We start from the raw sequence: 26,899 nt of genomic DNA, 5'->3' as shown, positions 1-26,899 counted from the left end.
CTGAGTTCTATTCCCCACTAAGAATATTGGAAATATAGCTATTGAATTGTTATTATTAATAATAACACAATACACACATTCTCATGAACTTTTATTTTTTTAGCAGTGAGAAAATGCCACAGTTTTTTAGAATGATTGCATTGGTGTAGGTGTTTAAAATGACGGGGTTAAAAAACCCACATATACCTGTATTCTTTTGCTAAACATACTTGAGGAACTCATCCTTGTAATTTGTTATGCTCATTCTTTTCACAGTGAGAAGCTGTGCAACTCCGTGATGTCCGAGAACAAGTCTGTAGTTCTCACAGAGAAATCCCTTTTAACTAACTTCATAGCTATATAAAAGAAGGTGTGAGGAAATGTAGTAAAGTATGCTAACCACTATCAACAAGCTTAGACATCTGAACTTGGTAATTGAATTATACTGGTGAGCAGGTTACTGAAACCCTATTTAGGTGTTATATAGACACACATTATTCTGCTCAAGACGAGCTTGCTTAAGGTTGCCAATTTCTGATCAATACAATAAGGGCAGCAAAATCATGTTATGCCCAGTGATACAATATTCTGAAGAGAATTCACTGCCACTCAGACTGTCTTTAAATGAAAGATTCTGTTTAAAATAAATTGCAAGCCTTCGGTTGAAACATGTTCCCACTAGGAACATAGTAGGCCACTGTGACAGGTATAGCAGGCCCCATTTACTGCTATTACTTAAGTTTTCTTCTTAGTAAGTAGGAGATGATAAATCAGGGCCAGTTTTTACCAGATCCTTATGTGGCTGTTCAGAGGAAACAAGGAACCTCACTACTTTAAAGCTATTGAGAATTCCAGTCCTTACATTCAGGGGAGCACAGGAATGTTTCATCCCTACTCCCACCAGGGTGCATGACACCCCCAAAAGGGAATGAGCAGGAAGAAAGATCCATCCCCCAATGCGTTGGCCAATGGAGCTGGCCTGCCACATGTGGTTGATAAGCTGCAATCTATAATGAGGCAGAATATCAAGTAGGCGCCAAGAGACACGTTGCAGAAGGCCTCCTTGTTCTCTCTCTAGGGCAGGCTGGCTCTATCCTATCTCTTATGGGCTGTGTCTAAATGGCATGAGCTGGTCCTTGGGATTTATTTGAATTCTTATTTAGGAAATAAGATTTGGGCAATTTGTGGTGCGCATTCCCCAACATAAAACACAACACTAAAGAATCCCTAAGAAAGACTGTGCATCTTATATTCACAGTGGCTGACTACACTGAGACTTATTACTAGAGCTGGTCAAGAATTTTTCAGTAATACCAGAAAACAGAGAGAAACCGTTGTCTCTGCCTCCTCCTCCCCCCAAAAGCCAATAGCCCAGTGGTTAGAGCACTCACCTGGGATGTGGGAGACCCAGATAAAAGTCCCTACTCCAAACCAGGCAAGAGTAGCGACTTGACCCTGGGTCTCCCACATCCCAGATAAATGCCCTCTCAACTTATAGCTTATTCTTGATTGTACAGATTTATGTCTATTAACGGAAGGCCTGATTCTTCCATCCTCATCCATGGTGAGTTGTATCTTATCATACGAGTAGTCCCCAGTTGTATCAATGAGATTACTCAAAAAGTAGAGTACTAATCCATGTAAAGGTGACAGAATTGGGCCCTCAGTTACTAAGACAGTGCCAAACTCTTTCCTGCTGCCGCACAATTCCTTGTGCTCTAGTGCAGCTGTAACGCCGACAGACCCCAGTCATCAGTCATCAGGGATCGAATCTGGGGCTTCGGGAGCTTAGCGCATGAGCCTCTACCACATGAGCAAAAAGCCAACTGGCTGTTAGCTAAGGCTGTAGAGCAGACTCATTTTATGTCTCTCTCTAAGTGGTCTCGGTGCTACTAGACGGGACAGAACACCACACCCAGAAGGTGTGTGGGTTACACAGCAGCTAAGCAGTTCTCCTTGGAGCAGATCATGCTCCTTTGCTCCTATTGGAGTGCAAAACATCTTAAAGGGGAAGTAGGAAGGAGAGTACCATAGACTATGACTGTGGGTCCTCTCACTTCCCAGTGCACCAACCAGGGGAGATATCCAGGTATTCGGAACCTCCTGAAATGTTGCAGCAATGAGAGTGCTGCTTTTGGGAACCGGGAACCCCAAGAAAATTTGTCTCTGAATTTCCTTGCCATTAATTTTGGAGAGGTAAGAATTCTAATCTGTCTTTCAGTCAGCCCATTGTATTTGCAATATGATAACCAGTGATTTAAACTCTTTGTTCACCTGTCAGAATCAGAGGCCAAAACTTCCTTTGAAGACTATAATCTTCTGTGGTGTTAGGGGGCTTTCCCTTCACCCTCTGCCCTGGTTCTTGTCATGTAGACCGAAAGCAGAAGACCAGAAGTCTGAAGTGCAAACAATGCAGTGTTTACTGGGGATAGTTTCCAAGCAAGCCTATTCCGAAGCCCTTCACACCAGTCAGGCTTATCTCTATACACTGATAGAGTCTGTTCCCCAGTGTTCCGTTCCCAGCTCTGACACCTCAGAGCGTTTACCCTGTGTCCCCCTTCCCAGCTCTGATTCCACAGACCCTTGCCTGTGTCCTTGTTCCCATTCCCTGTTCCCTCCCTTAGCAAACATTATTCCAATCTCCCTTCCCCCCACTTCCTGTTTGATCCCAGTTTATATAGTAATATTCTCAGCTATACCTTAACCAATCATTTTACTGAAATTTAACTAACCAATCCTAACATATTGTAACATAATTCTCTAACCATTCATATCCCACTACCCTAATTAACTGGCACCTAGCAAAATTAATTATACAGCAGACAGAAACAATTAGAGGACCAGACAGATTAACAATAGAAAAGTAGGGGCCATAAAAATAAAAGAATACAGAAATGAGGGTTTCACAACCACAACCATTGATAAGTGATTTCTTGACAGACAGGATGCTATCAAACTAAGTTTTTTTTAACCATCTTAAGATCTGTTTCTTTATCTGGTGAAGAGAGGAATGTCTTCCTAACAGCCCAATAGCACCTTATTTCAATGTGACTGGTTTGGAATGTGAGGATGTGATGTATGCTTAGCCATAAGCCTTAGCCTAAAAATAAGGCCTCAGACCAGGGGTCGGCAATGTTTGGCACGCGGCTCGCCAGGGTAAGCACCCTGGCAGGCTGGGCCAGTTTATTTATCTGCTGACGTGGCAGGTTCGGCCGATCGCCGCCCCCACTGGCCGCGGTTCACCGTCCTGGGCCAATGGGGGCGGCGGGAAGCCGCGGCCAGCACATCCCTCGCCCACGCTGCTTCCCGCCACTTCCCACCGCCCCCTTTGGCCCGGGACGGCGAACCGCGGCGAGTGGGGGCTGCGTTTGGCTGAACCTGCTGCATCAACAGCTAAATGAACTGGCCCGGCCTGCCAGGGTGCTTACCCTGGCGAGCCGCGTGCAAAACGTTGCTGACCCCTGCCTCAGACTATCCTAATGAGATAGAACCCATATATAGGCAGACTGTGATTTTGATTCTTTGATTTTATACCCCTGTAACTAGCTCAGTGATAAAAATACACCTAAGTTCTTCAAGTATAGGCCTTTACAGGCAGGCCTGAATATCTGTATTCTAACATGTGGTGGCCTCTTGGACTGCTAGCCTGTGGAGAGGGAGTGAAGGTAGTGGGAACTGGATAAAATATACAATATACTGAGTGAACAGAGAGAGAAGCATGGAGGAGGTTACAGTGGGGGAATAATAAAAAGGATTCCCCTAGGAGACTCTCCCTGAAGATCCAACATTGCCACCATTATCACTGCTGGCAGGGAAAAAGACCTATAGAAGTCTGGAGAAGCCATTTGCTATCACAAAGCTAGAGCAAAGGATGAGCAGGGAAGGGCTGGGAGCCTGGAGATTTCAATAAGCTGTTCACCAAACAACTGAGGTTTTGCAAGTTTATCCCAGCTCAATTTGTAAGACATTTCCCCCCTTCAGAATCCAGGTCATCAGGGGGTAAGGTTATATGTTGATAATTGCTTTAGTTACTTATTTTAGTTTTCTATCCTATGCTGGTTTAAATAACATTTAAAAAACACTTTATGCTTTTAAAAATATGCTCAAATATTCTAGACATTGAAGTAAATGAATTAATTTTAAACCAAGGCCCACATTAGCCTCAGCTGAGTGAGAAGATGTTGATATTCTTTCCTTACATCCAATCTAAGAACAGGGGGTAGAGTATCCATGTGTATACCCTACACAGCACCAGCTATTTGATGAAGTCACATTCACAGCCTCTGAATGAGGAATGAGCTAGTGGATCTGGCTAGTTATAGATCCACTAGTCAAAACTCCACTCTACTCTGCCTCCAAACCACCTTTTTTATTTTCTCTGGGGTCCCCGCACTATACAATGGAGCCATTCTGCTTCTGCTTCATACAGGGCCTTCCACGCTCCTTCCTTGATCTAGAGGATTTAGACTATTTACTACACTAGGCCCTTATATGATGAGCCACATGTCCAGGTGGCACATTAGAACAATTACATTACATCTAAAAGAAAGGAATAGATTTTTAATCAACTATAAGCGTTTTATTTTATCCTGCATCTTTGCGGTCAAGAAATATTGCTACTGACTAGCTGCATACTAATAGAATAGCTTCACTTTTAGCATTTCCAATAATAAAACAGACAAGCTATAGTAAAACAAATATATGGAAATCTATAGTGGAATTCAAGCATTTGTTTGGAACATATAACTCCTTTTTATTCCATGAGAACAAGCTTGTTTTCTCTTAGAGGGAATATAATTATGATGACCAACAAGTACATTTAATGCTACTTCAAGCATGAAAAGGCAAAAGCACAGGTTATAACATGTGAATGATTTATACATAATATACTGTGCAGAATTATTAATCCTACAGAACTGCAAGTGTTGGTGGTGCATTACAGACAAATGAAAGTGAATCCAGTAGCAGTGACTTATCTTTTCACTGTAGAGATGTGACTACTGCCTCAGTTTTCCCTCTTCAGTGGGTTAATTTAGCCCTCTGACTAAATCAAAACTCCAGCCATTCGTGGGAGACAGAAGTCCATCTCTCTAGGGTGTAACAGCAACAACTCTTGGTGGCCTCACAGTCCAGGGAAGCAGAGGGGAAGCTTCCTCCTACCCTCTCCTGGAAGCTCTGGCCCTGGACCTCAAAAAGAGGAAGAGTGCTTGGTTGAGCTCCCCAGGTCCCTTTTCCTCCCTTCCTAGTAGAGTACTTCTCACTTCAGGATTACCATACTAGCAGTTCCAAAAACCTTTCCTTTCTAGGCTTTCCTTCTTCATGAACTTCTTCTATGAACACCCACACCTTAGTACATGTGAGACCCACAACCTGGTCTCTTCAGGCTTCTCTTCAGTTGGCGCAGAAGAGAGTTCTTGTATACAGTTTCCTTTCTCAGCAGAACTACACCTCCCATCCACCCTGGGAACTATAGTCAATAGATTCCACAATGTTTGGGTTCTGGATTGTACCACAGTCCTGGCCATGCTGGGTTTGTAGCTTCCTTAAAGGGCCAGCACGCTCTACTACAGAATCCCTTCCCCAAGAAATGTTCAGTCTAAATCCTTAATCCCACAATGTGTTCTGGGTGGGTGGATCCCTACAACCATGCAATCTCCTGAGCACCTCTGAACTTCATGGGGCCACATGCTGACACATGCATGGAGTTTATTGCAGGATCAGGGACATCTAATACATTCTGAACTAGGAATAAGTGAACCAGTTTGGACAAAATAAAGTGCCATATATATGAGGTTCAATAAAGTCACTTGAATATGTACTTCCTAGTTTTGATGTTTGTTATTATATATCTGGCCTAAATAAAAACTGGAAGTATCAAGCACCTCTCTGAAAAGGCTGAGCTTACAAGATGGCATTGTTTTAGACCATTTAAAATAAGTTTTAATAAGTGTCTATACTTTTAGATATTTATCCTCTCCGAGCCCCCAGAACCCTTGTTATTTTGCCTAGCTATTAAAAATCTAAGGATGAAGGTTAATAAATTGTAAGGTGTCGTGTGCTCCTGAAGGAAAAAAGATATTTGCAGTAAAGAGGACATAGAAGAGTTCTTCATTCTTTATAAGAACAGGTGGCCATAGTTAAAACTGAAATCTAAACTACAAAACAATGAGAATCCAAAAGGAGATATTTGACAATAGACTGTTTCGATTGTATTGCTCACCTTCAAGGTGCTCTCTTTTTCATTTTAACTTAAATTTAACTGTTCTACAAAAGATTACAAGGGGAAAAATTAGGAGTTTGGTATAAAAGTCACAGTTTAGTATGGACTCTGATTTTTTCCCCCTCTTTCTTAAAAAATGTGGGCTAGAGATTCAGAAGTGTGCAGCATTCAGCAGCTGCTGTTTAGGCACATAAAGAAAGTGGCCAGATTTTCAGAAGCACTTCAATGGCTTGCCACTCTCAAATCAGGGCATGCTGTTTTTGTCATTACAAACAAATCATAACTATCATATTTTATTTCAATTCTTGAGCTATTGTTTCAGCAAGTGGCTAATACCACTTTAGTTTTTGTATGCATCACATAGCTTTTGAAGGCCTAAAGATGAATAAGGCCTTCCATGACACTATCCCTCCTGAATATTAATCATGTCAAAGGTTGTCTTCTGCATACTTCTACACTGTGTGACTGTGACTAATAAATATTCAGTGGAGTTCCCTTAAGCATCAGGCAGCTAGTGCTACTGAAGATTGTGAATTGGTACCAATTAAGGGGATAACACTCCTGAAGGATCATCCAGTTACGTGGGATAATTATGGTTCCTGGCAGACCATGTTTTTTCTGAAATAACTACTTCACAACGTATCTAAAATATCGGTTGGTTTAAGACTGTTCACTTAAATTTTTAACTATTCATATTGTGCAATTAGTCATATAAGTCACATGGTATTGTGTCTATCCCCTGATTGAACGAGTGTACCTTTTATAATTTGAAAACGGGCTTAAAATTTCAGTGTGTGTATGCACAAGAAGTGCCAGTATTACTAAAGTATCTTTAAATAGACTTGGAAAGATTAGTTTTTTGTCAGAAAACATCTATTTCACCATGCACACAGAAACCAACAAAATATCTGCATTGATAATAATCAAAATTTAGAGAGGCAAAGAAAGGAAAATCCTGGTTTAGACCTTATTAGACCTTGATATGAGGATATTTATTTTGTATATTTCAACGTGATATTGCCAATTTTTGTTTTAATGGATATGAATATTTAACTTTTTGAATCTCAGCATCTACTACCATTAAGTAACTGTCTGACACCCCCATAATGTTCTGCAATTATGAACATTTAAATAGATAAATAAAAACTGATTAAAAATAAACATTATTACCCTCCAAAATTATAAAAATAAAAATAGAATGCTGCCAAGCCTAATTTTAGAGTATATTCCCAGAACACGTTTGAAATGTTCTCCTAGCTATCAGAGAGAGAGTTAACTGGAAAGAAGAACCATAAATCTCTCAAGAAAGTTGGTTCTTGTGCCTTTTCTATGCATTAGTAGAATCGAGCAGTTTTAGAAGTTCAGGTGCCACAGTCAAGCAATGGAAGCTTCAGTAATGAACCTGGAACAACCTGAAGTTCACTCATCCATAATCCATACAAATACTGAAGATTATTTTTACACTTGGTGACTAGCTCAGAGCTGAATACCCTCAAAGTTCAGTACTTTCAGGGTGAAATGAAGGCATTATGCTCTTCTCTTCATGGGAGGCAGTCCACACCTTGTAGATTTGATCCTATTTAAGTTATCATTCTTCCTATGTGAAGTACAAATTATGGGCCAGTCCTACTTGCATTAAATTAGTGGAAAATCCCCTGGGTATTTGGCAATAGAGTCAATTGGAATCATTTTGCAGCAAAGGCTGGAGGGGAGTGAATGTAATGGAACATGAATATGAGGCCAGTTTGTGCACAAAATAAACAGTTCTACAATGCTTTCTAAGAACAATTAGTGTTTAGCAATGGAACCTCATTACAGGGATCTAATATTAAATCTTTGCTAAGAATCATGGGGAGATTTTCTGTGCAAATTATGGAGTGTGTCGATTAGCTATGTGTGATTTAGCAATGGCTCTCCTGTATGCATTTGGTATTACCTCAAACATGCTGAATGGAAGAGAGAAAGCAGCTTTCATGTCAGATACAGATTTCCAAGACAGAAATGTAAAGCAGTATATATAAAACTCAGAATATTTAAAATAATCACATCCATATCTTTGAGTGCCACAGAGATATACATACAATTTCCTGGTGAATCATTCAAAATACTTAGCAGCAGTTTTTAAATGGCTATAGTACATAAAAATGAGATTTGCTAAGAGTAACAACTGTTACATATTTTCTTGTTACATGTATAAAAATGATTTATTAATACTACCCCTTGTTTTGCATGGGATTTTTTTTGTTATTATTCCAAGTGAGATAATGTATCCATGGTCTGTTAATCGTATTTGATTTTTTTTACCCTTTGCATTAATGCTCAATTATAATAACATTTTGTTTCGCATCTGACTCCTTGCTATCTAATACAGAATCCAAAAAGCACTATTAATAGTGGGTTCAATCAATTTCTAAGTGCATGCATTTCCTCTAGGTACTGATCTAATTGCAATCATAGAAGACATTAAAGGAACATGTTGTAAGAATGGGAAAATTGTGTAAGTTAGAGTGCCAGGGACAATGAATAAACATGTATATGATTCTTCTAAGTGCTTTTGAAATGAAAGTCTATTAATCCACTTACCTACTGAATGACTCAAAACACAAGGAAATAAATTTTCTGGTCCAACGTTAGGAGCTTTATGAATGCATATGGGAATGCTACTACAAATGCAGGAAATCAGGACTCATCATAGTTATTTTTAGTTAAATGTTAGGCTGCAATTTTTAATGAGGGTACTTAAAATCAAAAACAATCTCTAACAGTCACTTAAACAGCTATCTAGTAGTAAAATTATATCTGTTCAAAATGGATCTCTCTCCCTTCAGTGTAATAGACCGTCTAGCCCCAAAATGAAAAAAGCCATCATATCACCCGCTCAAATGGGATTCATTTCCACCAGCCTAAGTTCCTCAACCAGCCCTTTCCCCGCCTGCAATAATTCAGCTACAAGGGTTACCTGAAATCTGTGCATGATACTATTGCTCTTCTACTGAGCATTGGAAGATGCTTTTCAGGTTGGCTTTCCACTGGAAGACAAATCAACTAGATGGAATCTGGAAATAATCTAAATGTAATTTTCTTTATTTACACAAATACTAGTCCAGGGACAGAGAGGGTCACAAATAGCTGTGGAGTCCATCCCACTTCCACAGATCAGCAGCAGTACTCTGATAGCTGGTCCTGCCTCCAGAGTCCTGATTGTCTAAAGGATTGGTACACTGAAGAAATTGGCTTCTCCACCTGGTTGGCTAGAGAGCTCATTTGACATTAAAATTTGACAAGCAGTTGGAATATAAAACAAACCAGTAATTATGCTTTATTTGGATTCAGAAATTGGTGTTCTATGAACAGCAATCTGTGTCAATTTCTTTTTTCACCTTCCCCTAGCTGGTACATGTTGCTGACATTACAGGCCTTATCCAATGACCCTGAAGTCATTGGAAAGAATGCCATTGATTTGAATAGGTTTTGAATCAGGAACGCTTTCATTTTGTTGACCAACAGGTAAGTGCTTCAATTGTATAAACAGGATGCTTCATCTCTCATCTTCTTTGTTCTCTAGTTGTCTGGATTTGCTCTATTAGCTGTAAGTTTCCATCTGAATCATCTTTACCGTTAGCATACTGGCATCCACAATAACATTTTTAGGCCCAATTTTCCCAAAGAGTCCTTAATTCTCATTTTTGTGCCCCCATTCAACTGTAGGTCCATATGACAACATATAGATTTATGGGAACAAAACAGTCTGCTATCTAAATTCTATAATTTGTGCCCACAATTGATTGAGCCTGTACTATGGGTCTATACTGTACTATGGAGCAAAATTGTGGCTCCAAAATTATATGCTAGCTTTGAATATCTGGCCCCTGAAGTCATCTACACCTGTAACGGTCAAACAATATTTTTAAGCTCAGTTGCCTTGTTTTCATTTTGATTTTCACTATTATCCACATCAAATAAATGAAACAGCCAAACAGGCTTTCAAAACATGTCCTCATGGTACAGTCTTTATTAGAGTTCCATGCAAAACATGACAGCAAGATTACATGAAAACAATGAAGAGTCCAGTGGCACCTTAAAGACTAACAGATTTATTTGGGCATAAGCTTTCATTGGTGACAAACGCACTTCTTCAGATGCATGGAGTGAAAATTACAGATACAAGGATAAAGATATATTAGCACATGAAGAGAAGGGAGTTACCTTACAAGTGGAGAACCAATGTTGAAGGCCAATTTAGTCAGGGTGGATGTAGTCCACTCCCAATAATTGATGAGGAGGTGTCAATACCAAGAGAGGGAAAACTGCTTTTGTAGTGAGCCAGCCACTTCCAGTCCCTATTCAAGCCCAAATTGATGGTGTTCAGTTTGCAAATGAATTGTAACTCAGCGGTTTCTCTTTGAAATCTGTTTTTGAAGGTTTTTTGTTGTTGAAGTATGGCTACTTTTAAATCTGTTATTGAGTGTCCAGGGAGATTGAAGTGTTCTCCTACTAGCTTTTGTATGTTACCATTCCTGATGTTTGATTTGTGTCCATTTATCCTTTTACATAGAGACTGTCCAGTTTGGCCAATGTACATGGCAGAAGGGCATTGCTGGCACATGAAGAGATATGCACATGATGGCATATATCACATTAGTAGATGTGCAAGTGAATGAGCTTCTGATGGTGTGGCTGGTGTGGTTGGGTCCTATAATGGTGTCGCTAGAGTAGATATGGGGACAGAGAAGGCAACGGGGTTTGTTAGAGGGATTGGTTCCTGGGTTAGTGTTTCTGTGGTGTGGTGTGTAGTTGCTGGTGAGTATTTGCTTCATATTGGGGGGGCTGTCTGTAAGCAAGGATTGGCCTGTTTCCCAAGGCTTGTGAGAGTGGAAGATTGTTTTCCAGGATAGGTTGTAGATAGTTCATGATGTGCTGGAGAAGTTTTAGCTGGGGGCTGTATGTGATGGCTACTGGTGTTCTGTTATTTTCCTTGTTGAGCCTGTTCTGTAGTAGGTGATTTCTGGTTACCCGTCTTGATTGTCAATCTGTTTCCTCACTTCCCCAGATGGGTATTGTAGTTTTAAGAATGCTTGATAGAGATCTTGTAGGTGTTTGTCTCTGTCTGAGGGATTGGAGCAAATGCGGTTGTATCTTAAGGCTTGGCTGTAGACAATGGATCGCGTGATGCGTCCTGGATGGAAGCTAGAGGCATGTAGGTAAGTATAGCGGTCAGTAGGTTTCCAGTATAGGGTGGTGTTTATGTGACCATCACTTATTCACACTGTAGTGTCCAGGAAGTGGATCTCTTGTGTGGACTGGTCCAGGCTGAGGTTGATGGTAGGGTAGAAATTGTTGAAATCCAGGTGGAATTCTTCCAGGGCCTCCTTTCCGTGGGTCCATATCCACAGTTCAACTTTGAACTGGAGTGAAAAGGGTAGGCTCTAGTAAAGGATCTGAGTCTTTTACTCTTCAAAAATCACCATTTTGGCTTCAATTTTTATATAGACCTCTGTGCCTTATACCCCACTGATTTCGCTGCCATGGGGGAAAATGCTTTTAAATTATTTTTTATATTATTTTTCCTGCTGCTGCTAGTATTCAATAGTGATGCCTGCCTAAATTGTATCACTTGTGCCTGCAATTCTTTCTGGGTAAAAACCTGCATGTGAAAAGTTAGAGGATGTTTATAAATCTGGTTCTCTATAGTCTTAATTACATATACCTCAGCTGACTTAAATCAAACTCAAAATTACAATATTTGATGAGGATAAGAACAAATGTGTGTCTCCAATTTTGTATTGTTTTGAAAATCTAGTAGATGAGCACAGTCATTCTGCAACTAAGGTGTATTTTTTGTCTCATCTCAACTATTCCTGGAAAATGAAATCCTGTTCAGACAAGCAACTAACATACAGAGGAGGGAGGCATAGCTTAGTGGCTTGAGCATTGGCCTGCTAAACCCAGGGTTGTAAATTCAATCCTTGAGAGGGCCACTTAGGGATCTGGGGCAAAATCAGTACTTGGTCTTGCTAGTGAAGGCAGGGGGCTGGACTCAATGACCTTTCAGGGTTCCTTCCAGTTCTATGAGATAAGTCTATCTCCAAATATTATATTATATGTAACCTGGAGATCTTTAGGCAAATTAAAGGGGTTTCATTTTTACTATGAGCAATAAGTTACTTTTCTCTGTGGCAGAAATAAAGTTAAAATCATACTCTTGGCTTTTATCTCTGCTTAAATGTTGGACATGGTGCATACCATCTTTCAGGGTGCCAAATAAAAAGGAAAAGTATCCAGTTTTAATCAACATTAATAATGTCCCAGGGTCATTGTTAGCTATTTTTATTAGCAAAATACCATATTACCATCAAAATATTTTTTCTCAATATTCTGTTTAGAAAACATATTATGTTGCAGTTTCCAGTGCAACCACCAGCTGGCAGTGGGGTCAAATCTTTCATAACTAACCTGAGCTTTTTATCCTAGCAATGGGACCTCAGCCGCCTCACAGTCCTTACCCTCATATTTTCTTTTCTGGTTGGCGTTCACATCACTTTACCTTCCGGGTGTTCCTTTGTCCTCTTTTGACTAATCCACCAATCCTTGCTCTGAAATTGCCAACTACTTCACAAATGCACAGCTAGCAAGCATCTGAACCTTGTTTGAAGGAAATGAAACACTGAGTGACAGCCAGGAGCAATTTGTAAGACAAGTACTTGTGACTAACAGGCTAACTGCAGCTCCAAACAGCCTAGTGAAGTGGGTTCAATAACTTGTGGTGGCCCATTCAAGGGATACATTTCCTATTATATCTTATAGGCAAAAATCAACTTTTTCCACAACAGCACCTTTCCTGGTTATCTACACCCAATTGAAGTGGCTTCAACCATACTCAGAATATACTGAAATACATAGTAAATAATGTGCTTGTAGTAATGTATACTTAAATATATACTATTCATATACCCAAAGCCACATCTAGCTTACAGAAATATGCATTTCATTATAAAATTGCACTGCAAGAGAAACAGAGTCTCGGCTGACAAGATAGTTCTGTGTTATGCTTTTCACATTAAGGGAGATTGTAGTGTTCCCACTCTTTATATAAAACATATATGTATAGATGTGCATGTGCTACCTCCATTTTGGATGAAAGTGAGGTGAAGGGGTGGAGAAGGGGTCTGAGAGCAGCTTCCCTGGGGCCGTTACTTCTCTCCTGGTGAAGGTGAGACTGGAGGGTGAATAGGCAGGGGTGCAGAATGGGTAGACCCTTCTCTGAAACCATGAGGGAATCAAAGCTGAAAAGTAACATTGAGTCAGAGTTCAGTCTCTGGTCTTCTCCTAGGGCAGTTCAACTATGTGTCCCTTATTCATAGTTTGTGGCAGTGGCACCCATTTTAATTTGTTTATTGTTTTATAACAGGTTTATTTAGTATCGTATCCCAATGATATACGCTACAGATATTATTATGTATTATCTATTAGTTGGGACTTGGAGCTAGTTATGCTAGCTCCTGGACAAACAAAGAATAAAAAGACAGTCCCTACTCAAAAAGCTCACAATCTAAGTACTTTAGGACCCTGACTCAATGGTATGTTTTATCCTTCTGGACAGCATACATTAAACAACCTCTTTGTGTTAAGAGAGGCTGCATCAATATATACATTTAAATCAATACAAAATGCAAATATTTTTACAGTTTTTTCCCCCAAAGTTAGGGAATGAGATGCAGAGGACCACCTCTTTCCTTTGCATGATAAAAAGTACTTGGTAAAAGCAAAGCTGAAAATGAGAGTTTCTTGGGGACAAGCTTTGATCAAATGCATGTAAATAGGCTGAAATAAACTCAAGTACACTTAAAAAACACCTCACTCAGACACATTTTCAGAACAAACTATTGCTTATGAATCCTAAGTGATTAATATCCGAAGGAAGCTAGATGAACACTATTTATTTTATTAATATATCTGTATTATACCTCCACCATCACTGTACTTTGTTCTTTCAAACATCATTTACATAAAACATAGATTATTGTCTTAGGAAAAAAATAGGCAAGCAAGCATCTGCACAAAAGCCTTTTATTGCTGGTGTTCATTATTTTAATGCATGATACTGATAATAGGTGAAATGCAATCTCAAATATATCAAATATGTTTAGCTATTTGCACAGTTATCTGTATCTAATTAGAGACCTGAAAATTATTAATATGCAAATTGAAAAGTTTTAATGCATAGCATTACCCTAAAATCTATTTAAAATGTCCAAATGTATCTCTTCAGAATATTGGCCCATATTATCTGTATCACTTTTTTTTAAGAATGTATAAAAATAAAGAAGTTGGTTTAAAAATGCTATTTTCCCCTTGGAACAAGATCTGTGTATCACATTAGATTTTCTTCTGGTTTAAGGGGGCCAGACATGATTCTGGTTGGGGACCATCAACACTGCTTGTTGCGCTGAATCACTGCTAGTGATCTAGTGAAAGTGTTCCCTTTTCCACCCAGAATTCCCCTCACAGTGCTCCTAGTTTGAGATGGGGGGACTACAACTAATGGCTGGAATTTGCAACAGGTTTGGTAATAAAATTTGTGATTAAGAAACTGATGGCCCAATTCTGCTCCCATTGAATCTAATGGAAGCAGGAGCTCTATTATCCCTAATAATTTACCAATAACTATCTTTGTGATTATGGAAATTAGGATAAAAGGAATCAAATCTCATGGGTCATGGCTCAACCTGACCAGGAGGGGATTTTCAATCCCATGTATGTTGCATCTAATCAAATAGCTTATCTTTCGTGGATTCCGGTCATGTGTCTTCCTCAGTTTCCCTTTTCCATGGTTGATTCATTGTCTTCCTCTGGTGGGCCTCAGGCTCCCAGTATGGCTAGGTTGCTGAGGTGACCTAGTCCTCTGCCTATGTCACAACAATCCATCCCTTCTGGAATTGACAAACAAGTACAGACACAGTTCACCCCATTGTCTCCAACTTGCCCTTTTCAGGTGAAATGGAGTCCTTTCCTAGGACACACTATTCTTTGAAGACCCTTCAAGACTCACTGTAGGTTTCATTGTACCTAACAGTCCCTTCATCTGCGAATATCAGCTTGCCTGCTGTCATGGATTTACAAGATCTGTGCTATGCTCCCACTTTTAGACAGTTTCCGGGGAGTACCCCTTTAGTGTGCCAGGCCACAAGGGGTCACACTTATCCACAAGAGTAGGCTACGTGGCCTCAATGTCTCAGAGACTGAGCCTTTGGGCCCCAGTAGACCAGTGTCTCATCATAAGCTCTGTACGGTGAGTCCAGCTAAGCTAGGCTGTTGTTCAGAGACTTTTACCCTCTCCAGGGATCAATGCACTTCAGCAAATAGCTGCAGCAACACCAGACAACCTTTCAAAACTGAGTAGATTCGTTAATCAAATGGAATACAGTGCTGGGAAGTCCTTATGCTCACATAGAGAAGCAAAGGTAAAAGTTCAGAATGGCGCAAACCAGAGCTCCACCAAGACAAGCTGCTGGCTCTTGGCTCTTTCTTTCTCTCTGTCTCTCAGGATATGTCTACACTTAAAATGCTACAGGGCACAGGTGCAGCACTGCAACGATGCTGCTGCTGTGGTGTGTCAATGTATATACTTACTACAGTGATGGGAGGGATCTCCCATTGCTGTAGGTAATCCACCTCCCTGGAAGGCTATCGCTGTACCACTGTCTAACCACTGTGGGGATTAGGTCGTCTTAACTATGTCTCTCAAAGGTATAGATTTTTCTGTACCTCTCTGAGATGCAGCTAGGCTGAGGTAACTTCGAAGTTGAGCTGCCCTCAGTCCCAGGTGAGAGCTCCTGTGTTCTGTGTGTCTAGTTCCTCCCCTGTTACTTCCAATACGTTGTTCTTGCACTGCAAAACCATGCTTAGTTCACAGGTTCAGCTTGCCTGAGTCTCCCATTGCTAAGCTTAAGGCATTTGGTCATTAGAGTTCTATTGTCTTTCCCAGATAGGTGCTGATTCCAGCCAGCCCTCCATGGTTCATTCATATTGCCTCTGACACAAGCATGTACATGGGATATAAGTCAGTGGTCTCCCCTACCATCTATTGATTAGCTGGTGGAAAAGCCTGAAGGAGCAGACTATTTGCATAGCTAGACCTACTTTGCTAGGTGATCATCTGCTTTGCCAAAGTGATCAGTTTTGGCTGATTGGGTTAAAATTCACTTACATCTTGGATGCAGAAGTAATGAAATGTTGTTATCCTTACTGTATGACTAAAGGGTAGCAGAACTATACTTAAATATGCCCTAATTGAGAGGTCACCCTAAATTTAATCTCACTTGTTAAATGGAGGTACGATGCTAAATCCAAGTGAAAGAAGGGGTGGGATAGGTGTTTTTACCTGATGATGTTGACTCTTTTTAAGGGCCCTTAAATGCTATTTGATCCTCCCCATACAATGTTTAAAGACAGAGCTGATTACACTCAGTTTAGGGTCCTTGTTTCTGCTCAGTAATCACTGGAACTGAAATCACTAGTAAGCTGATCAAGAGATCTGAGCCTTAGCTCTGATGTGAGGAGGACAGCATGGCAGTGAAGAACAACATAGAAGAAAGAGAAGCAGTGAGAGTCCCCACTATCTGCAGAAATCATTGAGGACTGGAGCAGGCTGTGGAACCTCAGAATGTGGCATGACAGCTAAAGGTGACAGCGACAGCAAGTATCGGAAGACAGGATACTGGGCTAGGTGGACCTTTGGTCTGACCCAGTATGGACATTCTTATGTTGTGAGCAGTGGCAAACTTTGACAATGGCAAGCAGCAGCAGAGGTAGAGGCAACACCCAACAACACTTTCTTTCATTCTTTATCCTCCCCTCTCTTTTCAAGCCACTCTAACTTGCAGTCCGGGTATCGGGTACAGAAAACTCAATATGAGATATGCCTGGATAGTTTCTTCTCTCATTTACAAAGTACATCTAAAGTAACCCTGTGGAGGTCAGTTCTGGATTTATAACTAAGTGACAGTACAATCTAAATGCATCTAATACATACTGATAAAAATAACTCTAATGCTTACTTTCAAAATGATGAAAAGCACATTTGTCTGGCTAGGATATGATAAACCAAGTGAAGTGACAAAACCACATTTTTATAGAGGATTTGTCTTTTTTTGTGGGCTGTTTTCTTGGACTTAACCTGGATTATGATGATCATGTTCAGGTGCTACATAATACATGTAGAATGTGACTTGCTTTCAAATTATATCTGTCTTCAACGCTAAAGATATCTGATGAATTATTATCCATTTGAGCATATACCCCTAACTGTAATCTTGCTCAAGGCAAAATATTTTTACTTCGAGGACATGAGTGAATAATGGCTTTTGGTCTTGGCATGTGAAATCCATCGTGTGTGTGTGTGTGTGTGTGTGTTCGTGTTCTAAAGCAAAAATAAACACACAAATCTTTAAAAGATACAATGAAGGCTAAAAGTGAAATCTTTAACGAATCTGTTGTGAAAAAAATAAGAGCCATGCAGCAAAAAGCAAGAATCTGGAATGTCAAAAAAAAAAAAAAATCTGATCAGTGTGCAAGATTTCATCCATCTATTTCAGTTATTTATACGTAGTGCCAATCACTGTGTTCTCTTATATTTGTGAGAACTCATTGTTCTCACTAAGGCTGGGTATAAGTGAGCAAAGGGATAGATGATGCAAGTCATACTGACAACATGGATAAGCATTTCATTTCACAAAATAATCCCACTTCAGCCAACAGGTCTACTTGCATGAGAGCAAGGCCTCCACAAGCTGGCCCAGAGTTTGATGTAGTATTTCTAGAAATTGTTAAATGACTGATTTGGAAATGTCTCCATATTTACCAATAAATAAACTTATCCAAATGTAGGCTAGTTGCTAATCATTTAAATGGCATGTGAAAACTGTGCTGAATACTTTGAAAAAGCTGGATACCTTTATACTACTACTTCTTAGTTGGGTCATCTTCAATTTTGCTCCATGACACTGTTCTAGCACTTGTCTACACTAGGATGACCCAGGATCAACAAGATTCACAGGCCCACTGGCATTTTTAACCACCTTTGAGCAGGATTAGCCAACACAGTGAGAGTAAGAAAAGCATCTGAGGAACCTCTGATGCCATGTCTACACTACTGCTGTTAGTGTTGCTAGCTCTGTGGATCTGAACAGAAGGCAGCAACAGCAGGAATTATTTTGTAGAAGTGCCCAGTGTAGCTACAGCCATAGATGAAAAATCTCTTCAGAGGTCTTCCAAATCTGACCTTACCAACTCTGCCAGCCTACAAGGAAAAAGTCATTAATAGAAAAACTTACCTTCCCAATATTACATTTACCTATTAATAACTAGCAAAGCAAACAAACTCTAACATGAGCAGAAATGAGCAATTTTTTCCTGTTTATTGTTGCACTTCTGAATTCACATCCAACTAAATGTTAGCAAAGGGTAATATGTTACAGAAACCCACAACAACATTCTAAAATGGCCTTTCTGAATAATTGAATATGCCTTTGTCTTTTTACCAGAATTCTCTGTAAACTCAACATGGCCTCAATGAGAGTTTACCACAATATTATCTACAATGTATCATTTACCAGTATTTCAGCTAGTGTTACTGTAAGTGATGAACTTCCTACCAGGACAAATATAACAGGATTTACTAGAATGTAGTTTATGGGCTACATGAGTTCTCATCATAAGTAAAATTATAATTCTATAGCCCACAACAGGCTGGACTGAAGCTGGACTTGAAGGATTAATTAACACAGTGGAGAAGTGAGAAGCCTGCTGCTACTCCCAACCCCCTCTTCCCACACATGTACACATGCAGATTACAGTTAGTATATGGAGCAGTCATGATTGGATTCCTGGGGGCATAGTTCTGTTGCGTCTGTTTCTTACATGGTCTATGCAAGGAATGGAAAGATACCATGGGTTTCCCTTCCCTGTTCACTTGTGAAAGGACCAGCCACTATCTGACCTCTTACTATTCATAGAGAATAAGTTACAGATTTCTCATTTTTCTTACCATGTCAATGGGGTTGAGGGGCATTCCATCCCAAAGAAGGTGGGGGAGGGGTGTGACTGGTACATGATGGAGGATATCAAGGGATGTAACATGAGACATACTCTGTATGCACACTACTAATGTGGAAAGAACTCCCTATATTCCCCAGGGGAGGGGCACCTCCACAACTCGTCTTACATGGAGCGGCATGCAATCTGTGTAATCTAGTCCAAATTAAAAAAAATCTTTTTCTTCCCTTGAAGAAAGGCAAGTTCTCAATGGCAAAAAGCCTTTCAAATTCAAGCATCACAAGCACCTTTTTTATTAATAGATCACATTCTCACACACCTATCAAACAAATTATCTCACAGAAGTACTTTGAACATAGATCGCACCTTCCTTCTCAGGCAGTAAAAGTGCTTTAAAATATTAATAAAACAGGGATCACAGCAGTCCTATTTATACAAGCGGCACACTGCAGCACAAAGAGGTCACATTACATATCCAAGTCCACACTGCATGCCCAGTGTTAAAACCCAGACATATCAATTACCCCCTCCCTAGTCACTAGTCCTTTTCTATATAGGAAGGACCATCAGGGTTACTTGTGTTACCAAGTCAACATGTGAAACAAGTATAGGAATCTGGGTCACCTTTGTACCAAAAGATGCTGGCAGTGAAAAAAGCAGAGTTAGGATTAGAAGCATCTCCTCTAGGGCAGGAGGACTTCAGTTTTCTGATTGTTAAAAATACAGTAGTTTATAAATAAACCTACTTATTGCAGTATCAAAGGATATATACCTTTACATAGACCTAGTAGCATGAATAGTTCCAATGCTTTAAAAGGAGCAAGATACTACTCAGTGTGTGTGTAGGAGTATCAGAATCTGACTTGGCAGTGAATTGGATGATCACCTGTGAATATTGCTTAGCAGTGAATTGGATATTTCTTTTAATTGACTGACTATCTCCATGTTCTTCTGGTGACCTCTAGAAAATTAGGTGCTCCAAAATAATAAAAAGAGGGGCAAATGTACTGGACCATAGTTGGAAAGCGTCTATCCACGAAATAGTGGTACAATATTTTAGCACCAGGCAAAGCTTTGACTAAAAATTATCATCACTGGATGGTAAAGGTAAATTAAATTCCTTTCCCACTGAGGGCACATGCCGTTAAAGTTCTTTCTTATCTAACATTTCCCTGCAAGACTTCAGGGTAAAACTGAAGATGTCTTCACCTGTATTTTAATTCAGGTTTGTTTCATTTATTGTGGCTTTGAAATGTTTTATACGTTGCAAATATTGATGGCCATGGGAGCATCTGGTGGGTGAAGTTTTTTGAGGGGGAAGAAGTATTGTTCTTCAACTTCAAGGTGCAATTCTGCCTTTAGGGCTGTCCCTAATTATATTCCGTTTCCCCCTACATATGGAAAATGCTGACTCCAAAGCTTTGCTCTGATCCATATGCCATTTTACAATGTTGCTCTGGCAGTATGACTGTGAAAAGGTGTTACCCACTCTGTATGGGTGTGAAAAGTGGAACAAACATGGCTTCTCCCTGCTGTACACACCTGGTTACTTTTGTAACCACGTCATACTTCAGTGGAAATGCACTTGCATAGGACGGCCACTGTACTTCAAGGGTTGGCTGTAGCAAACCGCTTGAGCCCGATTGCTCTTGTTTGTTTCACTTTCTTCTTGTCGAAGATTCAGCAGAAGAAAGAAACAAGCTTTTGCCCATTTCAACAAGTTCTTCCCTACTAGTATTAACATTTCTTCCACTCTGCTCAATTTCTGTAGGCGAGAACATGAGAATATGCCTCAAATGTGTATATTTTGTGACAAAGGCAGCAAATTAATATTGCTTCAATTCTGAGCCGAATTACCCAGCTATCAAGAGCAGAATAGAAAGTCAACACATTGCCCCTGATTATAAGAACTCAACCTGAAAAAGTAAGAGTCTCTCAGACCCATCAGGATTCATTTATGGCAGGAAGGTGGCAATAGTGTAATGTCAATCTCCCTCTCTTCTGTCCGTATTCTGAGCTTGCTCAGTGGAGTGAATCTGATCTTGCTGGGGGCAAGTTGTCGCCAATGGGAATGAAAGGCTTATTATTAGACAACAGCCCTTTGATGACTGTCAATGTTCTTTGGGAAGTGAACTGTGTTGAGGAAAGAGAGTGAACTTCTATAACACCAGCAGGACTTTCCTTTCTCAAAACGAGCTTCTCTGTAGTTATGCCTTAACTTCTTTTCCCTGCCTCCTTCCCCCACATAAAAGGTGAAGTCTCTCAATTAAAATCTGGTTTTGCTGTGAGGAAATTACTACATTTTTGCTAAGGTACCTGTGTGAAAACCTACAATTATTTCCCTCCTAAGGTGGAATTAATCCAATCGCTTTTTACTATGGAAAAACCCCACTATATTCTGTGGATGAAATGGCAACATTTGCAAAGTTGGAAATGATTAATTTCACACAACACTCATTGGTAACAGCATGTCATAAATAGGATGAGGATTAGTGTCAATAAAAGTCAGACTGAGAAAGAAAGGTCAAAATCAATGCCATATATATATAAAGCAAGAAAGAGGAACCTTATTAGACTAGGGCAATTACTTCTAGCTTACTTGTCTCCCACTTGGAAAGCAATGTGTTTAGTTGCTTCATTAACACTAGTATTCTTTTTGGTGGGTTAGCACTGATTTTGATGCTTCTTTTATTTATACATATAATCTTCACAAATTTTCTAACCTCCGAACTCCTGGGCTTCTTTGATGCTCACTATCACCAGGAACATGCTATGGCTGTAGGCCCAGCTTGGCAAGGCCTTTCCTTTCAAATAGTATTTGAATATGCAGGCTAAAGCAATCCTTTGGCATAATGTATAAACAGCTTAATATTCATTTAGTGAACACGGGAAAGCAGTAGAATCAGTAATATTGCAGGCATGTTTGAATGAAGTCACAGAACTCAGCACCAGAACTAATTTATATCTCTAACCTGAGAGCTACATTTTCACTTTCTCTACTATATTCAGAAATATGATATCTCCAGGTTACTGAAATTTTAGTTGATACTAAAGGGATCTGAGACAGTTGGTTCAAGGTACTTGAAAGAGTAATGCGCAAGAATCAATTTTTGCTATACCATTATTTGTGTAGGAAACTTGAGATGGTGACAATTCACAAGAGTAGCCCATTGTGAACCGGAGCTATTTCTGCACTGGCTCTTTTCAACAAATATTTTTTCTAAAGGTCAATCAGTTTTAAATCAATGTGTTAAATCTATGTAAACTTTGTATCACTTTCACTATTATGACCAGCACCTTCCTTCCTTCATATTATGGTACAAAACATTTTTTAGAGGGGTATCTTTTTTCCAGTATGATACTGCAATGTTATACTATTCACTGATATTTCTACATTCTAATTAAACTCTCTCTCCCTCCCACTTAGAAAATGAAACTTCAGTTTTCAAGGAAGAATTTTTTATCATATTTGTAGCCAACTGTGATCCTAGAGCTTGTTTACACATGAAAATTAATCTGGAATAAGGGAAAGTGTAAATTTAAAGCAATTTAACCATTACTGAATTAACTCCTTGTGTGGACATTCTTATTCCAGAATAAAAGGCCTTATTCTGAATTATCTTAATCCAAGTAGATTAAGATAATTCAGAATTAAACATTCTTATTCTGGAATAAGAGCATTCACATGCAGAATTATTCAGGCATAGCTATTCCAAAAACAACTCTGTATGTAGGCAAATCCCTACATACCTCAGACACTGACATATAAATGACAGCTGAAAAAAACTGGGCAAATCAAAAAGTATTTCATATTTTTATTAGCTTGCTGTGTTGATCACTACAGGTTCTCTCTCTCTCTCCAGTCATACTGGGCCATGGGAAAGAAAATAAAGACTCAAGAAAAGAAAGGATGGATAGGTGAAAAAGTATACCGGGGTCGGCAACATTCGGCACGCGGTTCGCCAGGATAAGCACCCTAGTGGGCCGGGCCAGTTTATTTACCTGCTGACGCGGCAGGTTCGGCCAATCGCGGCCCCCACTCACCGCAGTTCGCCATCCCGGGCCAATGGGGGCAGTAGGAAGCGGCGCGGGCGAAGGATGTGCTGGCCGCGGCTTCCCGCCGCCCCCATTGGCCCGGGATGGTGAACCACAGCCAGTGGGGGCCACAATCAGCCGAACCTGCCGCGTCAGCAGGTAAATAAACTGGCCCGGCCCGCTAGTGTGCTTATCCTGGTGAGCCGCGTGCCAAATGTTGCAGACCCCTGCATTAGAGGCTGTGGACAATAGAGCTTGACACAGTTATACCATCTGAGGCACTTGACCAGCGACTATAATAACATTTAAGTGTGTGCTCCCTCTGCCAGATGTGCTTTCTTTCTACTTATAGAAGGCATTTACAAAAGATATGCCACCCAGCTATTTCCAGTGGTGGAGCTTCTGGAAAATGCTGCGCCCTCAACAGCTATCCTGGTATTTTAACCACTTGTACTTCAGGTTGATCCTGAAGAGATGAGAGTGTTTGGACATTATGAAGTTTGGAATAGGTTGTGCTACCTTACGTGGGGTAGCCAGCCCATAGAAGAGCCCATTAGCACTGGGGATTTTGGATTTGAGAAGATGGCAATAAAACAGTCCGCTACCAAGTGGGAGGTCAGGTTATTGAATATTTTTTGTGAACAGTGTGTTTTTGGGGAGAACCTTAATGATAATAAGAGCTATCCTGGAACTGCTTTGTTAGCAGTAGAGGAGAAAAAGGCACAAAGACTCTCGTGCCCAGGAGCATTTTGAGGAAGAGAAGTGAACACATTAAACAGAGGAATTAACTAGTACCCTTTGGAAGGTTGGGGCCAAGTTAAATCCAAATGCTCATTGTAAACAGGTTAATGTGGTTTGGGACATTCTAATGAGTTACTTATGATTGTAATTGTGTGATAAAGGAGACTTCCTATTAGTGAGGGAGGAGGGCAGAGGAAAGAAAACAAATAGCAGGAAGTGTCTGTAGTGTTTGTTTCCTCTGAAAGTCTATTTTGATGGCATGCTCCCAATTTGCAAAAATATATAGGTTAGTCAATCAGCAAAAGTACAGTTAAAATCAAAGCCATAAATGGTGTGTTCTGCATGTAACTTGCCATGGTGCAATACAAGCTACTCCTTGTAGAAGCTTTTTTAAAAGCAAAAGTACTAATTCTTACATTTGTTTTCGTGCACATAAAGGTGCTAACACTGCTACGAGCAACAGAGTGCTATCTCTGAGCAATGGATCCAGAAGTACTGCGGGGAAGAGCGGGAGAGAATAATTGCTTTTCATGTACAATGTATGCAGGGGACCAAAAAGAAAATTGTGGTACATCCTTGCCACCACTGTACTTGCTCAGGACTATGGAGTAAGTACACCTCTACCCCAATATAACGCGACCCGATATAACACGAATTTGGATATAACACGGTAAAGCAGTGCTCCGGGGTGGGGGGAGGGCTGCGCCCTCCGGCAGATCAAAGCAAGTTCGATATAACGTGGTTTCACCTATAATGCGGTAAGATTTTTTTGGCTCCTGAGGACAGCATTATATCAGGGTAGAGGTGTAGCAAGTATCTTCAAAATTTCCTGATTATGGTACTCCTGTGAGCTTGTAATTTGTGTCAAATCACTAGATGTAATGTACTTTCCTATACTTTTTCTTCATCTTCCTTTACAACTCTAAAGATATTCTCCGACTCTATATTATTTTGACCAGGAGGAGTGGAGGTTCCAAAACCAGCTCTGTAATCTCCACCACTGCTATATTTGAATAGCATTCAGAGGTGCAATCAGGATTAGGGTCCCATGGCAGTAGGTGCCGTACAAACATATGAAGACTTGGTTCCTGCCCCAAAGAGCTTACAATTTAAAACATATAACTGAAATACTGAAAACAATATATATATCTGGAAACCATAAGGCAATTGGAATTGGGCTGAGACATTCAAAGGCACCTAAAAAGTAGTAATTAATTTCAACAGGTTTGGGCATCCAACTCATTTAGGATCTTGTGAGCATTCCAGCCTATATAAATATCTAATCTTGTTGTGTGGATTTTGTGCCACATACTGCCTTTCAAAAGGAACATAGTATTTTAGTGCCAGACAATGTACTGTTTTGTGTAACCAAGATTACAGTTTTCCAATGGGTAGTAGGCAGAGCCAGTGTAAGGATGTTTCGCACCCTAGGCAAAACTTCCACCTTGCACCCTCCCCCGTTTCTGAGCCCTGTGGCAGTTCCCCCCCCCCCCCGCCCTGAGATGCCCCCCCTGCAGCAGCTCCCCACCCCCCACCTCACCTGGGGAGCCATGCGGAAGCTCCCCACCCCAGCTCACTTCTGCTCTGCCCCCTCCCTGAGCCCTGCGGCAGCTCCCCATCCTTCCGCCCTGAGGCACCCCCCCCGGCAGCAGCTCCCCACCCCCCACCCGGCCCGGGGAGCAGTGCGGCAGCTCCCCACCCCAGCTCACCTCTGCTCCGCCTCCTCCCCGAGCATGCCATCGCCGCTCCACTTCTCCCATCTCCCAGGCTTGCAACGCCAATAAGCTGTTTGGCGCCACAAGCCCGGGAAGGAGAGAAGCAGAGCGGGGTGGCGTGCTCAGGGGAGGAGGCGGAGTGGAGGTGAGCTGGGGCGGGGAGTGGTTCCCCTGTGTGCCGCCCCCCCTTACTTGCTGCAGGCAGCCCTCCCCGCGCCCCCGCTGCCCCAGCTCACCTCTACTCCACCGCCGCCCTGGAGCGTGCTTTTGTCCATCCCCAACTACTTGGCGCCCTAGGTAGCCACCTAGTTAGCCTAGTGATTGCACTGGCCCTGGTAGTAGGCCAAGGACCTCATTCTGTCCTCTTAGACATAAGAACAAATGTGTCTACACAGCCCATGGCAACAAGTCTCTGAGCCCAGGTCAACAGACTTGGGCTCATGAGGCTCACACTCCTGCTCTAAAAATAGCTGTGTAGATGTTGTGGCACATGTTGGATCTTGGGCTCTGAAGCCTATGGGGCATGGGTGGGCTTCAGATCCTGAGCGCTAGCTCAAGCTGCAATTTAAAAGCACTGTCTACAAAAATAAATGTAGTGTAGTGCCCAAGCCTAAGCCTGTTGACCGAGGCTCAGAGGCTCACTGCTGTGGGCTGCTGCTGGCTATGGAGATGTACCCAATGTGACTTAAGATCCTAAGCCTTTAAACAGGACTTAGGCACCTGAGTCATTTCGGAGTTCTTGAAAGTTTTAGCCCTTGTCTGTACATGGGCCCAATTCAGCTACTGGTGGTTAGCAACCAGTGAAGCTGCACCAAATCCCATGTATAGACATGAAAAGGTATGATTTGCATTGGGTGAGCTTGTACCACTTCCAATTAGGGGCAAACTCAGCTAGGGCAAATGTCAGCTGACCTTGTCTCCACTTGGAATTTGTACCAGTAAAGGTAACCCAGTTGCCAGCCATAATGAACCAGCTGAATCTGGTTTAGACAGGACCAGATTGTAAGTAGCTTGACTTAATGACTTTCTATAAAAATCTGTAAAGAACCTTGTATAGTTTTGGCACCACAGAAACAATTAATTTGAAAGTTTCTTCCACGATAAAAGCAAACTGATTTTGCTCTGTGTGTGTCAAAAGTACTTTACTTGCAGTGTA

This window comes from Malaclemys terrapin, chromosome 14 (genome assembly GCF_027887155.1).
Source record: "Malaclemys terrapin pileata isolate rMalTer1 chromosome 14, rMalTer1.hap1, whole genome shotgun sequence".
Taxonomy (NCBI): Eukaryota; Metazoa; Chordata; order Testudines; family Emydidae; genus Malaclemys; species Malaclemys terrapin.
Note: the sequence above shows the minus strand (reverse complement) of the source record.